Source organism: Trachurus trachurus (genome assembly GCF_905171665.1).
Source record: "Trachurus trachurus genome assembly, chromosome: 1".
Classification (NCBI taxonomy): domain Eukaryota; kingdom Metazoa; phylum Chordata; class Actinopteri; order Carangiformes; family Carangidae; genus Trachurus; species Trachurus trachurus.
The window spans coordinates 2,390,510-2,414,533 of NC_139891.1; the positions used below are offsets into that span (position 1 = coordinate 2,390,510).

Below are 24,024 nucleotides of genomic sequence, written 5' to 3' on the forward strand. Positions count from 1 at the left end.
AATGTGAGGAAAATTAAGCTGCACATGTTCAGTTCTGTATTTATCACAAATTACACAATGATTTAAAGGGATAGTTCACCCAAAATTGAAATTTCAGAGTCCTCCGTGGCTTCTCTGAGTTACAGGGGGTCTCGGCGTAGCAGTGCATGTCCATATAACGGTTGCAAATGGATACCAACTGTCTTCGTAACAAAAAGACACACCAAAAAACATCCAAATACCTCAATGCTGCTCGTATGTAATGTCCGTCTTGTATTGAAGCCCCAAAATGCGAAATTGTCCCGAAAAAAATGAAATAAGTCTATATTTCAAGCTTGTTTGTAGCGGAAGCTTCTTGAAGCTCCTCTTCCCGGTTCGTCAAATTTGGATGAACTGGGAAGAGGACAGACCCTGGTGCGTCCAAATTTGACGAACCAGGAAGAGGAGCTTCTTCTACAAACAAGCTTGAAATATAGACTTATTTCATTTTTTTGGGGATAATTTCGCATTTCGGGGCTTCAATACAAAACGGACATTATATACGAGCAGCATGGAGGTATTTGGATGTTTTTTGGTGTGTCTTTTTGTTACGAAGACAGCTTGTATCCATTTGCAACCGTTATACAGTATGGACATGCACTGCTACGCCGAGACCCCCTGTAACTCAGAGAAGCCACGGAGGACTCTGAAACTTCTCCCAGCCCTTAGTCGAAATTTCAATTTTGGGTGAACTATCCTTTTAAGTATCTGCAGTGGCCACATCACCAGGACTGGACTGAATTTCATCAGTGAAAGAAGGACAAAGGATGACATCATTCTTTCCTGTGACTGGTTGAAGTGCTCCTCATCTGCAGAGCTTGAACGTTTTTTGGGTTTTATTTTATGTTGTTTTACAGTGCCTGCATTTTTTTCCAAAACCTTCCAAAACAAGCTCCGCCTCCCCGGTGTTTTCTGTGCAATAAACCATCTGACACGTCAAAAACTACAGTACTCCTGAAATACAGTTAGCACCAGGACTCATCATCATCATCATCATCATCAGAACTTGGTTTGGGCTGTCCATACAACTCACCAGGGCTCCATTAATCTTAAAAAAAAGTCTTTCTGCATCAGCTGGTCGGAAAAAAGTGAGTTTATCTGGAACTAACCAACTCATTCAGTATTCCTCGGTACTCCTCCACACAGGCAGGCTCCGTGACGCGCTGTATCACTCCGCTGTTCAGGTGTTTGAATCAGCTGTGTGTGGAAGTTATAAACTAACTTTTTTTCCGACCAGTTGATGGATTGTAAATGTTTTACTTTAGATGGTACTCACTGAACTGGTGTATTATTTAGAGACAGGACTTCTCGTAGACAGTGAAAATACGCTGATTGACCTGCAAACTCCTACAGTAGTTTATGGGGAACCGTGCTCTTGAAAGGCCAATGGAAAGGTAAATAAGCGATGATACTAGATGTTAAGTGTAGTATGTGTCGTCTGTGTAAACTGTTTCTTGCTAATCTCAGTACCTGTGACTGAAAACATGCAGTGTTCATGCTTTTAAAGGTCAAATATCTACCAACCGCCTCGGCTGGCTTCGCTTAATAACAAAGTCTCAGGGTTTTAGGGTGTGTGTTCTCTCTGCTCTGTGACGAGCCTTCATCTTCGTCTCAGATGTGTCACTCCCACTCGAAAACAAAGAGTAACTCATGCAATGATATGCCACAGGTCAGCCTGTATGAAAATACTGTGATTCTTATCAAATGGATCAAATAAAAATTAACAAAATAAAACAAAAGGTACCGCTTCTTACAGTCCGCTCCCCCCTCCTCTCCATCCAAAGTGGATGAGCTCCGTCTCTGTGAGGTGAGATCTGAACCTGTCCTCTGAACTTGTCTATTTTAGCCGTACGTGCGGCATGTTCATCAATTCGGTGCTGCCGGCGGACGGCGAGGGGGTGTGGCCGGCGGCCGGGCTGTGGTTGGAGCCCTGGGACCCGGCCCCCGCCCCCGGCCTCAGGAGCTCCGAGGAGTAGCGCTGGGGATCCGAAGCCCCCTGTGACAGGAAGCAGTATCCCTGTGCCTGAAGGTCCCTGTCACTGATAAAGAGGTCCTCCTCGCCCCAGCCGCCCCCCCCGCCCCCCCCGCCCCCAGGGTCTTGGCTACCGCTGTGGAAGCCGACGGGGGAGTCGCTGCTCGTACTGGGGCTCGGAGACGGCAGGCTGGGGGCGTGTAGGGCGTCTTGGGGTCCCTGCATCAGGTCCTGTACTGACATGGACTTGCCCAGGCCTCGGTCCGTCTGCCGGGGGCCGGGGCAGCAGCTCAGGGCTTGGGGCACCAGAGGCTCCAGCTCCAGGCTCATGTGCCTCCTCCAGGACCCCTCCTCCTTGGGATTTAGTCTACCGTTGCTGCTCTTCAGCTGCTGCCTGAACCTGCCCAGCCCCAACCCAAGACCTGGGTCCTCCTTGTCCTCCATCTTGGTCCCTAGACCTCCACAGAAGTCCTCTATGTCAGGGGACGCTTCCGTGGAGGTGGGCCGCACCATGTTGCCGCGGCTGGGGGGGAGCGGCGGCGGGAGCCTCGGCAGCAGAGGAAAACCTCCGTCTCCTGCTCCACCGCCGCCGATACTGTTGGGGGTGAGAACGGGCGGGGAGCTCCCCACAGCCTCGTCCGTTCCGCTCTCAGGCGTGGTGGCGGCCTGAGCCTGGCTGTGATGGTGGTAGGGATGGTGATGGGGATGATGATGGTGGTGGTGGTGGTGATGGTGGTGAGGCAGCGGCGACGGGCTGAACGAGGACGACGCGAGGCCGCCGGAGGGGGAGGTGGTGGAGGAGACGTTGAGATTGAGGTTGAGCTCGTTGGGAGGGGCCAGGATGAGGTGGAGCCCCCCCTGGGAGAGGTGGGAGTTGGCGGCCGAGTGCGCCACACAGCCGCCGGGGGGAGGCGCTCCGCCGCCACCACTGACGCCGCTGACTTGGGTGGAGCAGGACAAGTCCTTGCTGAAAACGGAGGAGTTGTAGTCGGAGGTCTGCTCCAGCTCAAACAGGGGCAGGGAGGACAGCGTGAGGGCCGAAGACGAGCCTTTATGCAACACCTGACGATAGATGTCCAGCAGGGAGTCCAGCTTGGACTCAATGGACTGGACCTGTGAGGAAGAAGAGGGGGAGGGTGTGAGGGAGGGGTGTAGAGTAAAGTAAGTAAGTAAATTTAATTTATATAGGACGAATCGCCTTGTTGTTTACAACTACTTCCGGGTAGAAAACCAGCATTCGAACAATAGTGACGGACGAGAGTTTCGCTATATACAGTATATCTAATTTTTCATGTTACTATATCGCCGTTTAGACTAATCTGATGTTTGTAAAGTCTATAAAACCAATGATTGGACAAACATTACTATTTATGTGTGCACATTTTTGTATTTAGTCATGGTTATCATAGATTAGCCGGGCTAACGGTTAGCTACCTGTTTAACTTTAATAACTCAGTGACTCAATAAACGGTCCATGAAAAAATATTTTCTCCAGCGGATATCTGAGTTACAACATGACTGAGCTAACTGGAGTAGTTTCATGTCGTGTCCCACAACGGGAGGGTTTTAACAGCTGACGTCCTGATGTTAGCTTAGCTACCGCCGTTAGCTTAGCTACCGCCGTCAGCTGTCCACGTCAGCTGAGCCACTGATGCTTTCTAGACACTGTGATTCCCCCAAACTGAATAAATACAACACATAGCAACACAAAACACACACACAGAAATAGTAATGTTTCTTCAATCATTTCAGATTTGTCTAAATGGTGATAGGGCGTGAAAAATATGATATATAGCTAAACTCTCGTTCGTTACTATTGATCTCATTCAAATTACGTGCTGGTTTTCTACCCGAAGTAGAATGTAAACAACAAGGCGATTCGGTCTATAGCACTTTTCATAGATAAAATCACAAAGTGCTTTACAACAAGGATAAAATGCAATAAAATACAGTACAGAGATCACAACAAAATATACATAACAGCACAATTACAGGTAACTTTACAGAGGCCCCACAACGTCAACATCAGTAAGCCTGTCTAAGAAGATAGGTTTTAAGTTCTTTCTTAAAACCTTCACTGGACTCTAAGCTGCGTAAGGTCGATGGTAGAGCATTCCAAAGGCGAGGGGCACAGGCCTGGAAAGAGCAGTCACCTCGTGTTTTAAAACGGGTGTGGGGGACCATCAAGAGTTTCTGATCTGATGACCTTAGCGAACGTGAGGGGGAATGGGGTCTCAGTAGCTCAGTGATGTACGAGGGAGCTTGTTCATGGAGGGCTCTAAAAACAAGTACTAAAATCTTAAAATGAATCCTAAAATTAACTAACCAATGTAGGGAATATAAAATTGGGGTGATATGATCCCTTTTCTTAGATCCAGTTATGAGCCTTGCAGCTGCGTTCTGCACGGTTTGAAGGCGATTTACAGCCTTTTTGTTAAAACACATAAGAGCTCTGACAGGAAGTGAATACCAATATGCTGGTGACATATGGATGGTGCCACTACGTCAGAGTTTCTCCTGGAGGCTGATTGGACTCGCTTTTTACAGTGTTGGACTTGGTTACATACTGTAGGAAAGAAGCCAAAAGTGCAACGCTGTGTTGTGAATGCTGCGTGAAATTGCCAACCAGACACATAAAAGTGGAGTTTAGAGCCAATTAGTCTAGCTCAATCGAGATTTGCACGAGATGGGAAGCACGAGGAACAGCTAGCCTGTTATTCATGGAAAAAACAACAGGGTTGGTTCTCCAACATTTACGACAGAGTATTAGGGCCGCATTGAGAAAAACAATCAAACAGACTTCGAGAATAAAGTCATAAATTTACGAGAATAAAGTGGTTCATTTTACGAGAATAAAGCCTTACATTTCCTACGAGAAAAAAGTCATAACATTACGAGAATAAAGTCGTAAATTTACGAGAATAAAGTCGTACATTTCCTACGAGAAAAAAGTCAAAACATTACGAGAATAGTAAAAAAAAAAAAAAATTGTAAAAAATCATAAATTTACGACTTTATGCTCAAAGTTTGTGATAGAGGTCAACAGAAGCCTTTATAGAACTTAAGAGCAGAGCAAATAAGTAAATAGTGCCTTTCAAAAGTATTCGTACCTTTGACGTTTTGCACATTTTGTCACGTTACAACCACACACTTAAAATGTATTTTATTGTGATTTTATGTGATAGACCAACACAAAGTAGAGCATAACTGTGAAGTGGAAGGAAAATGATACATGGTGTTCAAGATTTCTTACAAATAAAAATCTGAAAAGTGTGGCGTGCATATGTATTCAGCCTCCGGAGTCAATACTTTGTTGAACCACCTTTCTCTGCAGTTACAGCTGCAAGTCTTTTGGGGTTTGTCTCTTCCAGCTTTGCACATCTACAGCTGCAGCTTTTGCCTGTTCTTCTTCGCAAAACAGCTCCACCACAGATTCCCAGTATGATTTAGGTCTTTGACTGGGACATTCAAAGACATGGATGTACTCTGATGTAAACCAGTCCATTGTAGCTCTGGCTGTGTGTTTAGGGTGGTCGTCCTGCTGGAAGGTGAACTTCCACCTTTTTCTGCCTCTTAACAGCTTTTCCTCCAGGACTGTCCTGTATTTATCTCCATCCATCTTCCCATCAACTCTGAGCAGCTTCCCTGTCCCTGCTGAAGAAAAGCCTCCCCACAGCCTGATGCTGCCACCACCATGTGTCACCGTGGGGATGGTGTGTTCAGGTTCATGTGCAGTGTTTTCCACTACACATAGCGTTTTGATGTAGGCAAACGTTAAATTTTGGTCTTTGATTTATAAAAGAAATCTTGAACACCATGTATCATTTTCCTTCCATTTCACAATTATGCTCTACTTTGTGTTGGTCTGTCACATAAAATCGAAACTTCAAGGGATATGAAGACTTTTGCAAGGCACTGTACATCCCATATGTTCCTTAGAGTTGGGGATAAAAACTGACCTGTATCCAAGTTATAATCTAAATAAAATCTGTTAAAATCATAAGATGTTCAATACATCAATCAAAACATAAAGGGATAGTTCACCCAAAATTGAAATTTCACTCATTATCTACTCACCCTCATGTGGACTAAGGGCTGGGAGAAGTTTCAGAGTCCTCCGTGGCTTCTCTGAGTTACAGGGGGTCTCGGCGTAGCAGTGCATGTCCATATAACGGTTGCAAATGGATACCAACTGTCTTCGTAACAAAAAGACACACCAAAAAACATCCAAACACCTCCATGCTGCTTGTATGTAATGTCCGTCTTGTATTGAAGCCCTGAAATGCGAAATTGTCCCGAAAAAAATTAAATCAGTCTATATTTCAAGCTTGTTTTGTAGCGGAAGCTCCTCTTCCCGGTTCTTCAAATTTGGACGAACCAGGGTCTGTCCTCTTCCCAGTTGAACCAGGAAGGAAGAGGAGCTTCAAGAAGCTTCCGCTACAAAACAAGCTTGAAATATAGACTTATTTAATTTTTTTCAGGACAATTTCGCATTTCGGGGCTTCAATACAAGACGGACATGGAGGTATTTGGATGTTTTTTGGTGTGTCTTTTTGTTATGAAGACAGTTGGTATCCATTTGCAACCGTTATATGGACATGCACTGCTACGCCGAGACCCCCTGTAACTCAGAGAAGCCATGGAGGACTCTGAAACTTCTCCCAGCCCTTAGTCCACATGAGGGTGAGTAGATAATGAGTGAAATTTCAATTTTGGGTGAACTATCCCTTTAAGTACAGTCATTAGTGTGGTGATACCTCACTATGAAGGGTTATGATTTAATTAAGTGGCTCAATATAATAATTGAGTCTCAATTATCAGTTACAGGTTGTTTCCCTTCACTGCTGTGTGTGGGAAATAGACATGAACAACTCAACTAATAGAATAAACCAGTAGACAGGACGCAGCACACACACCTGTCGCTCCACCTTACAGACCCGTCCCAGCATGCTCATGTCCTCTAGTAAGTCACCATCAGACAGCAGCTTCTCTCGAATCTTCTTATCCAGAGGGATCTGGCCCTTCCCAAGGATTTGGTCGACTCTGGAACACACACACACACACACGCAACACACACACAGACACACACACACAAGCACATGCAAACACAAGAAGACATTAATGATAACAAGAAAAAGAGTGATGGAGAAGACAGCTGACAGAAAGGATGGAAGATTGAAATAGCATTAATCACCATGAGCCCACTTTTCCCTAAAAAAACAAAACAAAAATGTAAAAGCAAACAGGAGGTTACACTTCCTCACTGGATTCAACACAGATGAAACAACACAACAACACGTCTCCTCATGATGCTATGTTTTTTTCTATGTTACTAAAATCTGTGTTTTGTGTTTCAAGTCGGAAACGATGTTCCCACTTTCTGACCTGAGCAGATGTTAAACACATCTTGTTTAAATTCATAAACACTAAACTTGATCAATCCAGTGAGGTTCAGTAGAATCTGGTTAAACAGGACAGGACCAAGCCAAGGAAGCATCATGCAGTTAGAACAGCACCAATGTTTTGGAGAAATAAAAGTTAGAAGCTTTGAACAGATCCTCCAGCACCCATCAGACCTGTATATACAGTACATGTGTGTTTTTATGCTTTTTTGAATGTGTGTTTGCCCCTTGCTAAGGTCACACAACAGATGAACAGTGTGTCAGAAAGGAAAGGTAATTTGTGATTTCACTGGAGCACACAGGAAAGCAGTGCTTCCATGGTTGGAGAACATCCCATATAGGTCCAGTGAGTCAGCATCTGATCACCAGTCCGACTCCCAACCAAGATGTTTTTGGGAAAGGACGTTTTTGTTTCCTAAACTGCATAATGACAATAAAGTGATTCGATTTTGATCCTTTTTTTGATTTGATGAGAGCTGGAAGGCAGAGGACTGGCACAGCTGTGGTCCATCTTCATTTGAAGACTGTCTCTTCATCGTTTCACACACATCTGGTGTTTCATTTTCTCTGGCTGATGTTTGAGTGGATGTTGTATGTCTCATGTCTGACTCCATAGCCACTACATGGCCTTTTACTGTTAACAATGCAGAAGCTGTAACTGATGTAAATCCTCGATAGGTACTCTAGCACATTCATTCTGGGCATGTAGTAAACTTCATTTATTTTGGAAATGTATTTTTCAGTGTTTTTCTAAGGCTTTGGTTGCCATTCTAGGGGCCACAAGTGTCCTTTCTTCTGGCAATACATTTGAAAGAAGAGCAGTTCAGTTTGGGATGGTGACTGCTAAAGAGCTGATTTCACGAGTGTGGAAAACGGACTCTGTGCCTACTTCTAACTTATGGTTGGGAGAACTGTCAAACACTTTACATCTGGAGAGACTGAGATTCTAAAATGAAGATAGAGGGGAAGCGTTTGATAAAACATGGGACCCAGTACTGAATTACCTTAAAAATATGAGCCCATAGACACTGGCTATTGTACAAAGCCTCACAGTGCAAACAAGAGTATGATCTTGTATATGTCTACTGACCTATTCATTTTACTATTATTATTTTTTTTTTCTGCTCTTATATTCTGTCTATAGTAGAGAAGCTTCACACCTCAACCAAGAGTTAAAAAAACACTTCCTGTCTAGCGCACCACACAAACATAAGGTGTAAACTAGATGTTGATGCAGCCGGCTGTGAAAGTTCATTCTTGACCACAGAGCTCTGAACCTGAGGTTACTGGGTTTCTTTTCAGAGCTTTCAATTGTGTCTCAAAGTAGAAGACAGAGGTTATAATCTCTGCTTCTCTGTTGATGAAGACAGTGACATCTCAGCTGCTCTGGTAAGAGTCAGCCAATTTAAGCAAATATTTTATATATTTATTACATTAATTAAATATTAAGTATTTTTCTTTAAAAAAACTCTCTCAGCCTTTTCTTCTATGTTAATCCACAGCTCTTGTGTTTGATACACTACAGCAGGTTCAATAAACAGTCAATAGCAGCAGGGGGCGCTGTTACAACACTGATGGCAGCTGAAAGTCACAGCTGCATTACTAGACTTTAATTTGTGCACACATGTGTGTGTTATGGGAGGTGTTTACGTCAGGTCGCAACTTTGTGTGAGTATCCCAGAATTCATCAGCACTGAAGCCCAAACCACAGTGGGTATATTGTAGAGCTTTGTTAGTGTTGGTTAGTGGACGACATGTTAAGGAGCTGTCTGAAGAGACTTCCAACCTCAATCAGCTCAGAGAGGAAACCTCATCTTCAATTTATCATTTGGGTTTTCATTATTTGAAGACCATCCTCTCAAACTGACTGAGGCGAACTGAGCCCATGTGACATGTTAAAGGGCTATTTCAACATTTTGGCAAATTCGCCTATTGCCATAATCCCTATAGTTTCAGGAGTAGGTTCATTACCTTGAATTGTCGGTGCAAGGTGTTTTTATATCAGCAGGGCAGAGACGCGAGCTGCTCAGTATTTCCATGTTTCCCTCATCAAACTCATTAAACACACAATCCAACAACTCCAAAACACTCTGGTGGACAAGTTGTGACCTGCACATTCACCACGCTATGAGATAATAACGTATAATTACGTAACATTACAACACACGAAGCAAATACTCTTTCGCGAATCTACTTTCGCTTTTGAAGTCACTCCACCCAGCAGCCTTGTCTGAAATGTAGTTCTGGCTATGCATTTGCCGCGAAAACAACTCCGTCTCATAATGTTACATTATTATATCATAGCGTGGTGAATATACAGGTCACAAGAGAGCGTTTTGGAGTTGTTAAATTGTGTATTTGATGAGTTCGATGAGGGCTCTGTGCAGAGCTCGTGTCCCTGCCCCGCCGATCTAAAAACAGCTTGCACTGACAATTAAAGGTAATGGCTATTAGGCTATTCCTATGGCAACAGACGAATTTTCCAAAATGTTGAAATATCCCTTTAAGGGTGGTGTGGAGGGAGGGTTGGGGGGGGGGGGGGCTATATGCTGACCCCTGAGTGGAATTCTTTCTGTCCTGGCTGTAATAGAAAGGGAGGGGGGGGGAGGAAAAGGTCTTGGCTCTGCTGCTGAGGGGCTGTGGGCCGACAATCATGTCCAGCCTGTGAGGGAAGCAAACACATACACACGCACACATGCACGCACACACACATACATATACACACACACACACACATGCACAAATACACGATGTAAAAGAACGGACAAGGCACACATTATGTGGTGACATATATTTATATGCATTTATATGGTCAGAGTGTGGTTGCACACACAAATGCATAGGCAGACGCACACGTACACACACATACACAGATGAATAAGTCACAGTGTGGTCAAACAGGTCTAGTTTGACAGAAAACACTTCAGCGATGGAAGTGTCAGCTGATGATCCTGTCATGCAGTGTGTGTATGTGTGTGTGTGTGTGTGTGTGTGTGTGTGTGTGTGTGTGTGTGTGTGTGTGTGGAGTGTGTTGTACCTGGTCTGCAGGCTCTTGATGCGACACAGCATGTCCAGGTGTCCGGCTGAGTACTGCTCTATCACGTCCTTCACGTCGTAAGGACGCAGCGTCTCCTTGAACTTCTTCTTGGCCACATGGAACTTCATGATCCTGCACAAACAGACGCAGACATTCATGCGATGGCCACAAGGGGGAGCTCTGATGTCAGAAGAATACATGACCGGTGGCGACTGCATCAACCTGTAACTGTGGTTAATTACGTAAAAAAACAACAACTCTGTTTTTCTGGTGTTTAAAAGGCTGCTCATTACATGACAACTACTACTTTACCTTCACACCAAGACACACAACACCTGAGCCTCAGTGGGCCTTTTAAAAAAAATATCCAGTGGATTAGCCACTGCTTATTTTAGCTGTGTGAGTCTGTGTCTGTGATGCTGGAAGTTATGCATTTGTTGACCCTCAGAGTTAAATTCGAGAACATTTGGCTGAACGTCCTTGTGGAGGGAAGAAGGAGCCGACCAAAACAGACTGCAGTAAAATTCAGCCTTTAAATCAAGTGCAAAAGAAACAGTTGTGTTGTTGTACGTCCTAGCTGTGGGCTCAGCTCCACACATCAGGTACACTGAGTGACAGCAGCTACAGGAGCATCTTCAAACTCATATTGTAAGTTTTTAAAGGGATAGTTCACCCAAAATTGAAATTGCACTCATTATCTACTCACCCTCATGTGGACTAAGGGCTGGGAGAAGTTTCAGAGTCCTCCGTGGCTTCTCTGAGTTACAGGGGGTCTCAGCATAGCAGTGCATGTCCATATAACGGTTTCAGATGGATACCAACTGTCTTCGTAACAAAAAGACACACCAAAAAACATCCAAATACCTCCATGCTGCTCGTATGTAATGTCCGTCTTGTATTGAAGCCCCGAAATGCGAAATTGTCCCAAAAAAAATTAAATAAGTCTATTATTCAAGCTTGTTTTGTAGCGGAAGCTCCTCTTCCTGGTTCGTCCAAATTTGACGAACCGGGAAGAGGAGCTTCGAGAAGCTTCCGCTACAAACAAGATTGAAATATAGACTTATTTAATTTTTTTCAGAACAAGCATTTCGGGGCTTCAATACAAGACGGACATTACATACGAGCAGCATGGAGGTATTTGGATGTTTTTTGGTGTGTCTTTTTGTTACGTTATATGGACATGCACTGCTACGCCGAGACCCCCTGGAACTCAGAGAAGCCACGGATAGCTCTGAAACTTCTCCCAGCCCTTAGTCGACATGAGGGTGAGTAAATTTCAATTTTGGGTGAACTATCCCTTTAACTGTCTTGTTGTTGTGATGGAGAAGATAGAAGTTGTTCAAATCTTGTTAAATCCTGAAGCATCAGTGTTGCCGTTTTCTAATTATCCACCTTCCACTTTAAAGTGGTCAAAATAAAAATAAAAACAGCAACCCACAATTCTTCAATGGGATAACAAACTTGTTGAATTTGACAATGAATAGCATCGCAAAGCTGACCAAGTTTTGAAGACCTAAGAATTGTAGGAATCCAGGTGGTCAGACATGTAAAGGTTTGCAAACATCCACTAACTAACTGTTTAAATAACATTGTGAAAGTCTGCTCGAAAATTACTGGCACCCAACTTACTGACTTGAACTCCCTTTGGGAAAGACGGGGCTCACAAATGGCAGCAGGCATCATTAATAATCATAATCCTGTTCTGGCCTGTGAATTTACCTTGATGCCATCAGGACGACGTTACATGCAGCCTCTCAGGAAGACCAGTCGTTATTCTAGGTCTTTTGTGCCTTCTGCCATTAGTTTGTTGAATGCTCAGCTGGCTTGAAGCTGTAGTTTTTAGTACTGTTGTTGACATGTGTTTTTACGTATATTGCCCTCTCATGTATTTATTATATTTTTGTACTTTTATCTTACTTGATCTCAAATTTGCACTGTCCTTGCACTTTCCTCCTCAATTGTATGTATGCTTGTGTATATGATTGTGGTGTGGTGGTCAGCTGTAGAAACAGAATTGCCCTATGGGATAAATAAAGTAATCTCAACTCAACAAGAGATGCTGCAGCATTGATAGAACAGAGAAAAACTTCACTGTTACTGTGGATGAATTCATTTTTGAAGTAAAACTCAAGTGGGTTAGGCCATAGAGATCTGGAAATCTTTCTCTTTGATTTAAACAAACAAAACAAACACACATGCACATGCACGCTCACACACGAGAGAGACTCAGAGACTGTTTTCTGAGTCATCATCAAAACATGGTTTGTTCTGAGGCTCTGTTGCACTGAACAACTTACATAGATTTGCAGAGGTAATGCTCCAACTTTATTCTCTCTCTCAACATTTTATGCAACAACATGAAGCAAAAATCAATGAAATGATCAAACTGGAATTACTGCCTTGCTGCTGTATGCCTCCATAACTCAAACTAGTTTCATGTTACATCCCTGTCATATAAAATCAAACCATTTGTGTGAAACGTTGTTGCAGTTGCTGTGTGAACATTTATTTGAGTGTTTTGTGAGGTCATATTGACCTTTGTCCACATGAATGTTTTTACCTAACGCAGTATGGAAGGATCGGACAACCCAGAACTATCACACTGTTACTTCTGGCTCAGAGGCATAGAAATAAAAAAACATCTTCCAGTCACTTTAATGGTTTGAGCTTGTTCAAATCAAGGTTTGTTTGCATGCATCCTCAGCAGCAGCAGTTAAACACTGTATTAACAGGATTGATGGAGGACCTCCTGCATCCTCTGGCTCACCTGACAGCTCTAATGACACACTTGACTGAGGGCAGTAAGTCCTCCACTGAGATCTCGCAGTGACAGCCCTTCTCATCGAAGCCGTCCTCCCCCGTCATGTTGGAGTCTGTTGCTTGGAAGAAAGGACACAGGAGGATTCAGGTGGTGTTGCTCGAGAAGATTCAAGTCACAAAAAGAAACAAAACTAAAATTTCTCCCCACAGTTGTAAGCCTCTACTACTTACTTTTCAAAATAGCCTACATCCCTGTTTATACAGGATCATAGGAATGTTTTAAGTGTTTAATAATTTACAGTTTAAAGGGATAGTTCACCCAAAATTGAAATTTCACTCATTATCTACTCACCCTCATGTGGACTAAGGGCTGGGAGAAGTTTCAGAGTCCTCCGTGGCTTCTCTGAGTTACAGGGGGTCTCGGCGTAGCAGTGCACAGTGGCGTCCCTAGGCTAAAACATTCGGGGCTAAAGCCCCGGATGTTTTTTAATTAGCCCCGAATATTAATTTTCAAAAAAAAAAAATAATAATAATTTTTTTTTTTTTTTTTTTTAAGATCACATCCCCAAACGGGGTCATTCCTATGTTCCCACAGCCCTATGTTCCCACAGCCCTATGTTCCCACATTTCTAACTTTTGTTGTCACTGAAAATTAGGCCCTATGTTCCCACAGTCCTTTGGTCCCACCATTGGTTGGGTTTAGGCAATGAAGAAAAGAGTTGGTTAAGTTTAGTAAAAAGACCCGGTAGAGGCTAGACAGGCCAGATAGATAGAGTCCAGATAGGTAGAGAGAGTCCAGTGGGAACATAGGGCCTAATTTTGAGGAAAACCTTAGAACTGTGGGAACATAGGGCCGTGGGAACATAGGGCTGTGGGAACATAGGGCTGTGGGAACATAGGCACGCTCCCCAATTATCTTATGTTGATGCTTCGATAAAACAGTGTTTTTGGACAGGTTTGAGTAACAATTAATTATATTTTTAAAAAGCCACTACTTTGGCTTTGGCACACAAGTGGTTAACACCTCCAGGTCGCACTTGACGTCATTCACCCAAAACAGCGGCGCATTTAACTTGACAACAAATACCTGACAGCAGGCAGGTTTGACAACAGCAAGCTGCAGCTGTCTTTTGGTAGCTAGTAGCAGCTAAAGTGTATCAAGATGCCACAAAAAAGATTTCCATGTTTTCCCCCAAAGGTGGTCAGCAATCAAAAAGGTAATGGGAATAGAAATTATGTAAAAATGTATAATTTCGAAAAGAGTGTTGCAGCTGGAACTACAAGAGGGTAGTAGCTAACGTTAGCTAGCTAGCAGCTAGTTGATATTGCTCTGGTTGATATTACATGAGAAAAAAAGCAATCTGTAATTATTGGCATCTGTAAATGCAATTGTAGGGTGTGAGAATTGTGTACCTAGAAATAACTAAGTTTGGGCTTCTTCTAGAGGGGAAAGTTGCTGAAGTTAATGTGCTATAACATCGAACCATCTTGTTTATTTTCTTTTTCATGCATGATAGCAGCTAGTTAGCAGACAGGGATCCCGCACAGCCTGCCTCTTTTACTGTAGCTGCTAATGTGTTAAATGGAAACACAATGTGTTGTTACGTAGCTAGCTAATGTCAGTACATAGAACTAAATTCAAAATGGGTCATTCATTTGATGATCTGTGGATTGCATCGTTTTCACCTTTTTCACCAATGATGGAGAATGTCTCTATGCCTAAAAATTTCGGCGCGCGCATGTGTCACTCTTCCGGGCTAAGCCCCGGATGTGTCAAAATCCTAGAGACGCCCCTGGCAGTGCATGTCCATATAACGGTTGCAAATGGATACCAACTGGATCCTCTTCCCGGTTCGTCAAATTTGGACGAACTGGGAAGAGGACAGACCCTGGTTCGTCCAAATTTGACGAACCAGGAAGAGGAGCTTCCGCTACAAAAAAGCTTGAAATATAGACTTATTTAATTTTTTCGGGACAATTTCGCATTTCGGGGCTTCAATTCAAGACGGACATTACATACGGGCAGCATGCAGGTATTTGGATGTTTTTTGGTGTGTCTTTTTGTTACGAAGACAGTTGGTATCCATTTGCAACCGTTATATGGACATGCACTGCTACGCCGAGACCCCCTGTAACTCAGAGAAGCCACGGAGGACTCTGAAACTTCTCCCAGCCCTTAGTCCACATGAGGGAGAGTAGATAATGAGTGCAATTTCAATTTTGGGTGAACTATCCCTTTAAGTGTTGATCCATAGCAGGATCTATTGGTTTGGTTGGTTTTAAAATACCAAAAGACAAGAAAACAAAACCTCCAAAGTTAGTTTCCCATCTCCTCTCTCTGGAGCTCATGCAGTTAGTTTTGGGAATCACCCCACCTGTGAAGACGCATTTGATTTTATCATCACTCTACTCTGTGTGGTTGTGGAACAGGGAAGTTTTAACATTACAATCACAATCACAAGAAACATTTCAGAATTTTGCCAAATGAAATGAATGTAATGTGATGCTCATGAAAACACTACATTATTAGATTTCTGGTGAGAGAGTGGGTCAGCAATCAGACATCATTCATTTAGAGCGGTGACTGTGTTCACCTGATGAGTAAGAGGTGAGTCTGAGCCTAAAAACCAAAACAATTAATGACTTTATATGGTCATTTCTTTAAGTATTCAATCCTAGTTAACTAAGTGAAACTTCTGGTCCAACATATGCCCAGGTCTGGTCCTAGGTCTGGCCCCGGGTCTGGTCCTAGGTCTGGCCCATATTTCTACACCTACAGAGATTCGGACTGTTATCTTCAAGTATTGGCTGGAAGAATTTCATTGTGTGTGCCAGAATTGGTCCAGTGTGGGAGTTGCATCTGTCAGACACATAGCTGCTGCTGTGAACCAGATTCAGGCCATAGAAATGAGTGTATACAGGTCCAGAAGAAAACACACATGTTGCCCAAATGTGTGCCAGATTTATTTTACATTATACTATATTTCTAGCTGTATTTTTAACACTGTAAGTGCCAGTTCGACAACTTAAATGAAGGGTGTAAAACAAGTTCTGGGTTTACATTCACTAAAATCTAGTTACTGTGATACTAGGGTGGAATCAGGTTCTGTTTCAGGTTCTTCTTCGCCTGCAGATAGAGCTAACATTACAACTACTGTACCAATACAGCTCTGTTCATGGGCTTGAGTCGGACGGACGATGTGCAGAGGGTTACAGTTTATGGCTGGACTGCAGAGTCAGGATATTTGTTCTGTTTAACCAAATATTATAAATGACCTGGGTTAAGTTTAGCTTAATAGGGCACAGCAAGGACTTGTACATGCTTCACAGTTTATACAATATGTGTGTGATACATGCTGATTAATAAAACAGAAAGAGACTGGGTTAGATTGACCAGATAAAAATGTAAAACAGGGCTGATTAGTAATTTCCTCCATTAATTATAATGAACATTTTCTACAAAAAATCTCTAATTTCACCTCTAATTAAATAATAATGAAAGGGGAATTTTCCCCTCCTCTACCATCTCATTCAACATGTCAGTGGATGATCAGATGGAGCGTGGCTAAGCAGCCAGCACTGTTTGGTTTTGGCTAGCTTGGTCAGTGATTCCTGTGCACCAACAGGCCACAGCCAGCTGGCTGCCTCGACACCCCATATGGCTGCTGGAGCTCCACCACCTCCATCCTCCATCAATCTACCACTCAACCCACAAACACCAAGTGGCTGTTACCCAGGACGGCTCGCCAGGCCGGCACTGCTAGGCCAGAGGAAGGAAGTGAAAGCGAACATTAGCATTCCTCCACTCAGCTGTCTGAGTTAGTAAAAAAACAACAACCAAAAAACAGTTCTGGTTGGTTTCACGGTTGGCCGGTATGTGTCGTTTTAAATACGTGAAGTGAAACTGCTTCAACAGTAAAATAAAGATTTTAAAAAAGTAATGAAAGTTTTATAGATGCCACCTTCATTTCTGTCAAGTATGAAGCTACAGCCATGACGCTTGTCCAGCTGGGCACAATTGTAGAAGCAGTTGTTTGGGAGTGTAAGAGGTGCTGATAAGATGGATTTGTTTCTACCTTCAGTTAGAGCTAAGCTAGAAATTCTACCCATACTTTTTCTGAATGAAAAGGAGTGGTCTCAGCCCCCTCAGCGCTAAAGCCCTGACACTTTTTGCACGCAAGATTAGGGGTGGGAAAAAATTGGATACAGCACAGTATCGCGATATTTGGCATGGTCGATATAGAGACACCAAATATCGATCTGAACAGAATAAGTTTATCTTATGTTTTCATTTGTAGTTAAAAAAAGCTAATAAACTGCAATATATCGCAACATATTGCAATATTTTTAATATCCAAATAATATGGAATCAAGACACATTGTGATAATATTGTATCGCAGGACCTTTGGTGATTTCCACTTAAAGCCCCTACAAATAACTTTCATTTTGTGTTGATTTTGGCAACCCCCTGTGGACAAAAGCAGTAGTGTTTTGCGGGAATGAAGACTGCATCTCCCATGAGCTCTAGCGTGAATTGTCGTAAAGACGCTTATCTGGCTGGACCAACCCGACCGCTGCCTTTCTGAAGGTATAGAAGTTACACTATTAAGAAATAGCGTATCTTCCCACCGATGGCCTCATTTGCTGTTGTAGGTCACACAGAGACATCAGCAGAAACCAGAGACTTTTGCACATCCAGTTTAAAAATTCTTTGCAGGAGGTTTTAAGATAATAATCTGACGCCAAAGAATCATGATGCTGAGTTTGGACAAAATTACAACATCTTAGTTGTGTATGTCAGGACAGAGTCACCTACCATCAGTGGTGGAGCGGGACTGGCTCTTCAGGCGGAGTGAGGGTCTGAAGCGTGTGCGGTCATTGAAGCTCCAGCTCTTCTGCACCTTGGCCGGGCTGGTCCCCTCCGTCCCGGCCTCGGCCACGGGGGACCGCCGGTCGTTCACAGAAGACGTCTGCCTGTTCTTGATGCTCTGACCTCGAGGGCTGGCCATCCTCACCCGCTCCTTGAAGCTCAGCTTCTGGCTGTAGAGTGACGTTTGGGATGGATAATGGTCCACAGGGTGAGTTGGAGTGAGAGGAGGAAGAAGGGAAGTGGAATGACAGAATGACAGATAAAGAAGCACTGACAGTTAATGATATACGTGTCAGGAAAACAAGATAAATCATCTAGAGCTTTTGGCAAAAATGCTGCTCCTTTGCACACTTTAACCAAATGGGATTTATCACCCAGAGCTTCACCTATACCAATACAAGGGTGAAGAGCTGCAGCACAGGATGGAGAAAGACCAGCATGCATTGAGGCAAAATGCAAATTCAGTTCAGGTTTGATGTGTTGGAGATGTGCCTGGGTGTGTGCATCTACAATGGAGTTGGGGTGTATAAAAGCTGCAGTGTGTCATTCTATGTGACCAGTCACATTGTTCTATCAAATGGTGATACCTTGTTAAAGTTGAATATACTGACCCCATGTGTCACTTAACCTACACAACAGCAAGGCCCTGTCCCATTTTAGCCACTTCCACTTGATTTCAGCCCTAGCACTTGGTTTTGTGCGTTCTCATGTAAGGGTAGGGTGTCCCAATTCTTTTAAGAGCAACCCTTAAAACCACCCCTTAAATCGGAAGGAGTCCAGTTACAGACTTTGAACATACAGTAGTGCAAGATGAAAAGTGGCGAAGGCGTCTTCTGTTTACTGCTTTTCTTCTTTATTGGTTCATCAAACGAAGAAAGATCATCAAACAGGTTGGAGCTGGACTTTTCAAACCTGAATAAAAACCCACTACAGGTTGGTGCTCCTACATCGTCGCTATGAGTTATGTAGGTGAACATGTTGGCTACTAGGGCTGGGCCGATTCGATTCTTCTTCTTCATTTTTAACATTTATCTGCACACAAATACTGTAGGAGCCTATAAATTAACATACTCCATTATAAAGTGAACTTAAACCCTTTTCAAAACCTGTACTCTCTGTATGTAAAAAGGGCTAACAAATGCACATTGCACAATAAAAAATATATAAAAAATTCAAAAACAAAATGTTTTTAAAAATCGTCAAAAAAGATATCGCGATATTTATGTGAATCGATTTTTTCTCCCACCCCTATTGGCTACACTACAGTAAGTGGTGTCCCAATTCATAGGATAAGATCTCTACTTCTAACACTTCTCACTTCATCGTCAAGGGGTATCTCCCTTTGGAGGCCACTCGAAACCAAGTGCTAGTGTTAAAGGAGGATGGAACTGAACCAAATCTCCATTTAAAGGGTTAACTATACATTAGTTAGTCACATGATGAGGTGAGTTATGGAAGAAAAGAACTGTAAATTACTTTGTAAAAAAGTGAATGAACTGGACAATGAGGAGCGGAGACAGTCAGAAGGTGGATGATCATGTCTGTGCAGCTGAGATGACCACATGCAAAGGCAGTGCACGGGCAGCAGGCATGGTTCATCCAAATGCATTCACTGAAGAGGTTGTGTATGTTGAACTGAACATGTGCAGTTGTATTTCAAAGAATCAGGCAGGTGATGGTTTGTCCTCTTTTACTCTTGTACTGTCGACAGATCTGATGGTGATGGACAGACCAGAACTAAAAGTGTGCTCATCCATCTCTTAGTGCTCTCTGACTGCACAGCACAGACGGCAGTTAAGATTTTTCACTGATAAACTGATCTGCTGTCAGTAGGATGGTGCAGGCTGGGAGACAACACACACTCCAGTTGTCATGCTCATGATAATGAAGGAACATGTCTCCTTGTGTGATTCCCTCTCTTACTCACCACATGTTTTGGTCTTTTCATGGGATTTATTGGCATAGAGAATTATCACTTAAAGGGATAGTTTACCCAAAATTCAAATTTCACTCCGCGCAGCAGTATTTGTCCATATAATGGTTGTGAATGGATACCAACTTTCTTCGTCCAAAAAACATCCAAATACCTCCATAGTGCTCGTCTGTAATGTCCCTCTTGTATTGAAGCCCCGACATGAGAAATTGTTCCGCCGGTCAGTGCAAATCACGCGAGATTTGCACTGACACAGGAAGAGCAGTGAACAGAGACACTGGGAGCTTCCGCTACAAACAAGCTTAAAATATAGACTTATTTAATTTTTTACAGAACAATTTCTCATGTCGGGGCTTCAATACAAGAGGGACATTACAGACGAGCAGTATGGAGGTATTTGGATGTTTTTTGGTGTGTCTTTTTGGACGAAGAAAGTTGGTATCCATTGACAACCATTATATGGACAAATACCCCGTAACACAGAGAAGCCACGGAGAATTCTCACAGCTCTTAGTTGACATGAGGGTGACTAGATAATGAGTGAAATTTGAATTTTGGGTGAACTATCCCTTTAAAGGTCCAGTGTGTAAAATTGGGGTCAAACCGTGATGTTTAGCATTCAGATTCTAGTTTGCAGCGCTCACTCAGTCGTTCGCACCCACCCCTCAAAGTGACGGTGGCCTCCGAGGACAAAAAAACTTGTTTACCACGACTGGGACGACTGGGAGTATTTCAGGAGCATGGAGCGATGAGGTGAAGATCTAAACCATTTTACCATATGTCTGCTGTTTCCTCCTTCTTCCTTACTTCCTCCTTCTTCTTCGTTGGTTTATTGATGAACGCGAAACCCTTGAATCGTGCTCTCTGACTGGCTGGATTTTCCCTTCAGGCTGCCGTACAAACATGCGGCGCAAGATGGTGACACTCTCTAAAGCAAGACCCTTGCTACATGTATACAAAGAAGAATTATAAGGCTACGAAAACCAAATTTATTTTATTTTATAGCGATCATTATACCATTCTTTTTTCAACCTTGGGGTCGGGACCCCACGTGGGGTCGCCTGGAATTCAAATGGGGTCACCTGAAATGTCTAGTAATTAAAAAAATGTACTTATTAAAACAACTGTAGCCTACTCTATAGTTTAACTTTCTCAAATATAAATCGAGTTCAAATAAAATGTAGCATATAAAAATATGAGCTGGTGCATCTTGATTGATGGCCACGATCACATGCAGTCACGTGATTGCGGGTTCGCCAGAAATTTGGGGTCACGACCCATAAAAGGTTGGGAACCACTGTACTATACACTCACGGTATACTAATCTTAGTATACCGTAAGTGTATAATCGCTATAGTATATTCAGATTTTGCCAATACACCTTGACAATTATTACACACTGGACCTTTAAAGACACTGTCTTATAGAGACACATGTGATGTGTGTGTTTGAATGACAGCGACATGTCATGACTACAGTTACTGCAGTGCAGAGGGCAGTTTACATCAGGGATGTGGAAGTGGAGTGTAACAGCAGTTTAGATGCAACACCAGGAGCTGGGTGAATAAAAAAAACATCAATAATAACATAATAAACATAATAATCAACAATGTCTCCAACTGTGTGCATGTCTCTATGGTGATTAGATCTTTTACTTTTAAGTGTTTATCACAGAACGGAAAGTTAATACCTAGTAGTCCAGTCATTTTTAGCCAAAAAAGGGGTCAACGTTGAACAAATTGCAACAGAAGCAAACTCAACTGATTTTGTATCCTCAACATGTCCTGAGTGAGGGGAAAAAAGCCCCGAAGAATCCCATTAGGGGAAAGTTTCGAAAAAGACCCAAATACATCCCATTTATATGCCTATTCATTATTTTTCTCATGTGATAGTGTAAAATTTTTAACCTTTAGATATCTCCATGAAAATTACTGTGTTGATTACTTGCAATAAGACAAACAAAAAATGTATTACAAGTTTTTTGAAATTCTTTGTTAACATGAGCAAATTTGCATACATTTGCATAAATCCCACGGTTTGACGGCACAAGGTGCTGTGGTGGTACCAACATGAAAATTGTCTTGTCTTTTTCGAAACTTTCCCCTAATGGGATTCTTCGGGGCTTTTTTCCCCTCACTCAGGACATGTTGAGGATACAAAATCAGTTGAGTTTGCTTCTGTTGCAATTTGTTCAACCTTTTTCCATAAAATGACTGGACTAGCTGAAATGTTCTGATTGTAAATGTAGTTGGACCAAATTCACAACAGGCAGAAGTAGTGCATAGCTCAGGCAAAGATCAGACAGGGGGAGACTGTGCGTTACTACAGAAGCGACTGGTGTCTCCCTGCAGCGTTTACTGGCTCGGCTCTCTCTGAGACTGTGCAGCCTCCTACAGATACCCATGCACCAAGAATTAGTCAGCATTCCCAAAGAAAAGTGTCATGTAACACGGCAACAGGAACGCTGTGTACCTATGATTCCGAGCCGTACACCTCCTCAGTAGCTTCTGTTTATTACAATGAACTTTACTAAAAGACCAAGGGGGAGATAGACACACGGTGATGTGTTACATGATGCAGCATCAGAGGAGAGAAAATGTTAACATGTGAATGTTTCCTCGAGGAGATATTGCTCTCAACACCCCGCGCCACACTTTGCTAATTTATTTCTAAGTCTTTTAGGCTTCGACGTGTCCGTGCAGCGATCCTGAGTCAGACCTTCTGTGTGCAAAGGCTGTGAAGTATGAAGTCATATTTCATAGTTTCTGTTGGCATTTCAATTTGTCCACCGCTGACATTTAGAAGAACCAGAATGGAGGCAATTGAGCTTAGTCGGGGGAAAATGAACATCCACAGCACAGCACCATTTGAAAAAGGCTGCAATTTAGTGACTCACACACTTCATGTCTATATCCCTCATTTAACTGTGGAGATTCAGCTGGGCCATGGCAACAAGTGTCTGAATCACCAGCGTGAGGCCAGTAACCTTTAGACAGGCACTCGTGGCTCCTCTCAGGGTATTAAGATGCAGACCTTGCTCTTTGGTTTTTTTTTGTTCCAAAGCTGTGTTTTTAACACTGCAGTTCTTTATCTGTTACTTTGGAAATACATAAATAAATGTAGCAAATAAATGAAATACAGCAGCTACTGCATGTGGGCTTTTAATCTCTCCAGCTCTGCAGCCCAGACATAAACATACAGAAGGAGACTGGATCTGTCCTCCCTCGCTCTCTGGGCTGACTCTCATCTCTTCATTCGCTCATTTACTTTATTGACTTTTCATATTCCTGTGCTTCTCCTCTGCAGTGTAAGTACAGTTCATACTATGTGACACCAAGCCCAGTGGGACACGCAGTCTGACTGGCTTCAGTTTGCAAATAAACATTTCAGGTGTCAGTATTTTTCACAACTGCAAACACAACATATGACATCACTAAGCTGACAGAGCCCTGATGACGTCCTCCCTCTAAATGCATTAGGGCATCATTAAAAATATGAAAAACTGAAATGAAATGAAAACACAGAGTCACAGAAAATATCATTTCAAATCAGGGTGTGATGTGAGTGTGTGAGTGTGTGCATGTGTGTGTGTGTATTTGAGAGCCTCAGCATGTGCACTGTAAGACAGGAAGAGTGATGAGGGGAGAAAGGCAAAACAAAGCACCAAACACCAAAGGGAAAGATACATGAGTCACAGAGTGTTGGTGTAAAAGTCACTACGAGCTGAGCTACATCTCCTCACACACTCCAGTATCTCCAGTTACAGTGACTTCACTGTCTCACTGGGGGGGGGGGGGGGGGGGGGGCTAGGGGGGGGCTAGGGGGTTCCACACAGAAGTGGAGCAACAGAATGGGCATATCCACCTTTTTCCGAACGTCAAAAACGTAAGCCGGTTTTGCTCTTCTGGTGGAGTTTTATGTTTAGGTTTCCATGGTTTTTTCAATGAAAATCTGTAAAACGCATGGATCATCACACCAGCTTTTACCAATGGATATCACACAAATTGACATCCGTGTTAAAAGCCAGCGTT

General features: G+C 42.9%; 1 pseudogene across 1 annotated transcript in view; it reads right to left on the bottom strand.

Annotated features, from left to right (window-relative positions):
- Positions 1 to 1,768: 1,768 nt before the first annotated feature.
- Positions 1,769 to 24,024, bottom strand: part of LOC310990825 (potassium voltage-gated channel subfamily KQT member 5-like) — a 161,050-nt pseudogene continuing 138,794 nt past the window's right edge. Inside the window, exons 10-15 of the transcript in view lie at positions 18,007 to 18,230; positions 13,197 to 13,302; positions 10,430 to 10,561; positions 9,947 to 10,054; positions 6,907 to 7,033; positions 1,769 to 3,103 (exon numbers count right to left, since the gene is read on the bottom strand). The product of the transcript in view is annotated as a potassium voltage-gated channel subfamily KQT member 5-like (transcript). The remainder of the gene's footprint in view (positions 3,104 to 6,906; positions 7,034 to 9,946; positions 10,055 to 10,429; positions 10,562 to 13,196; positions 13,303 to 18,006; positions 18,231 to 24,024) is intronic.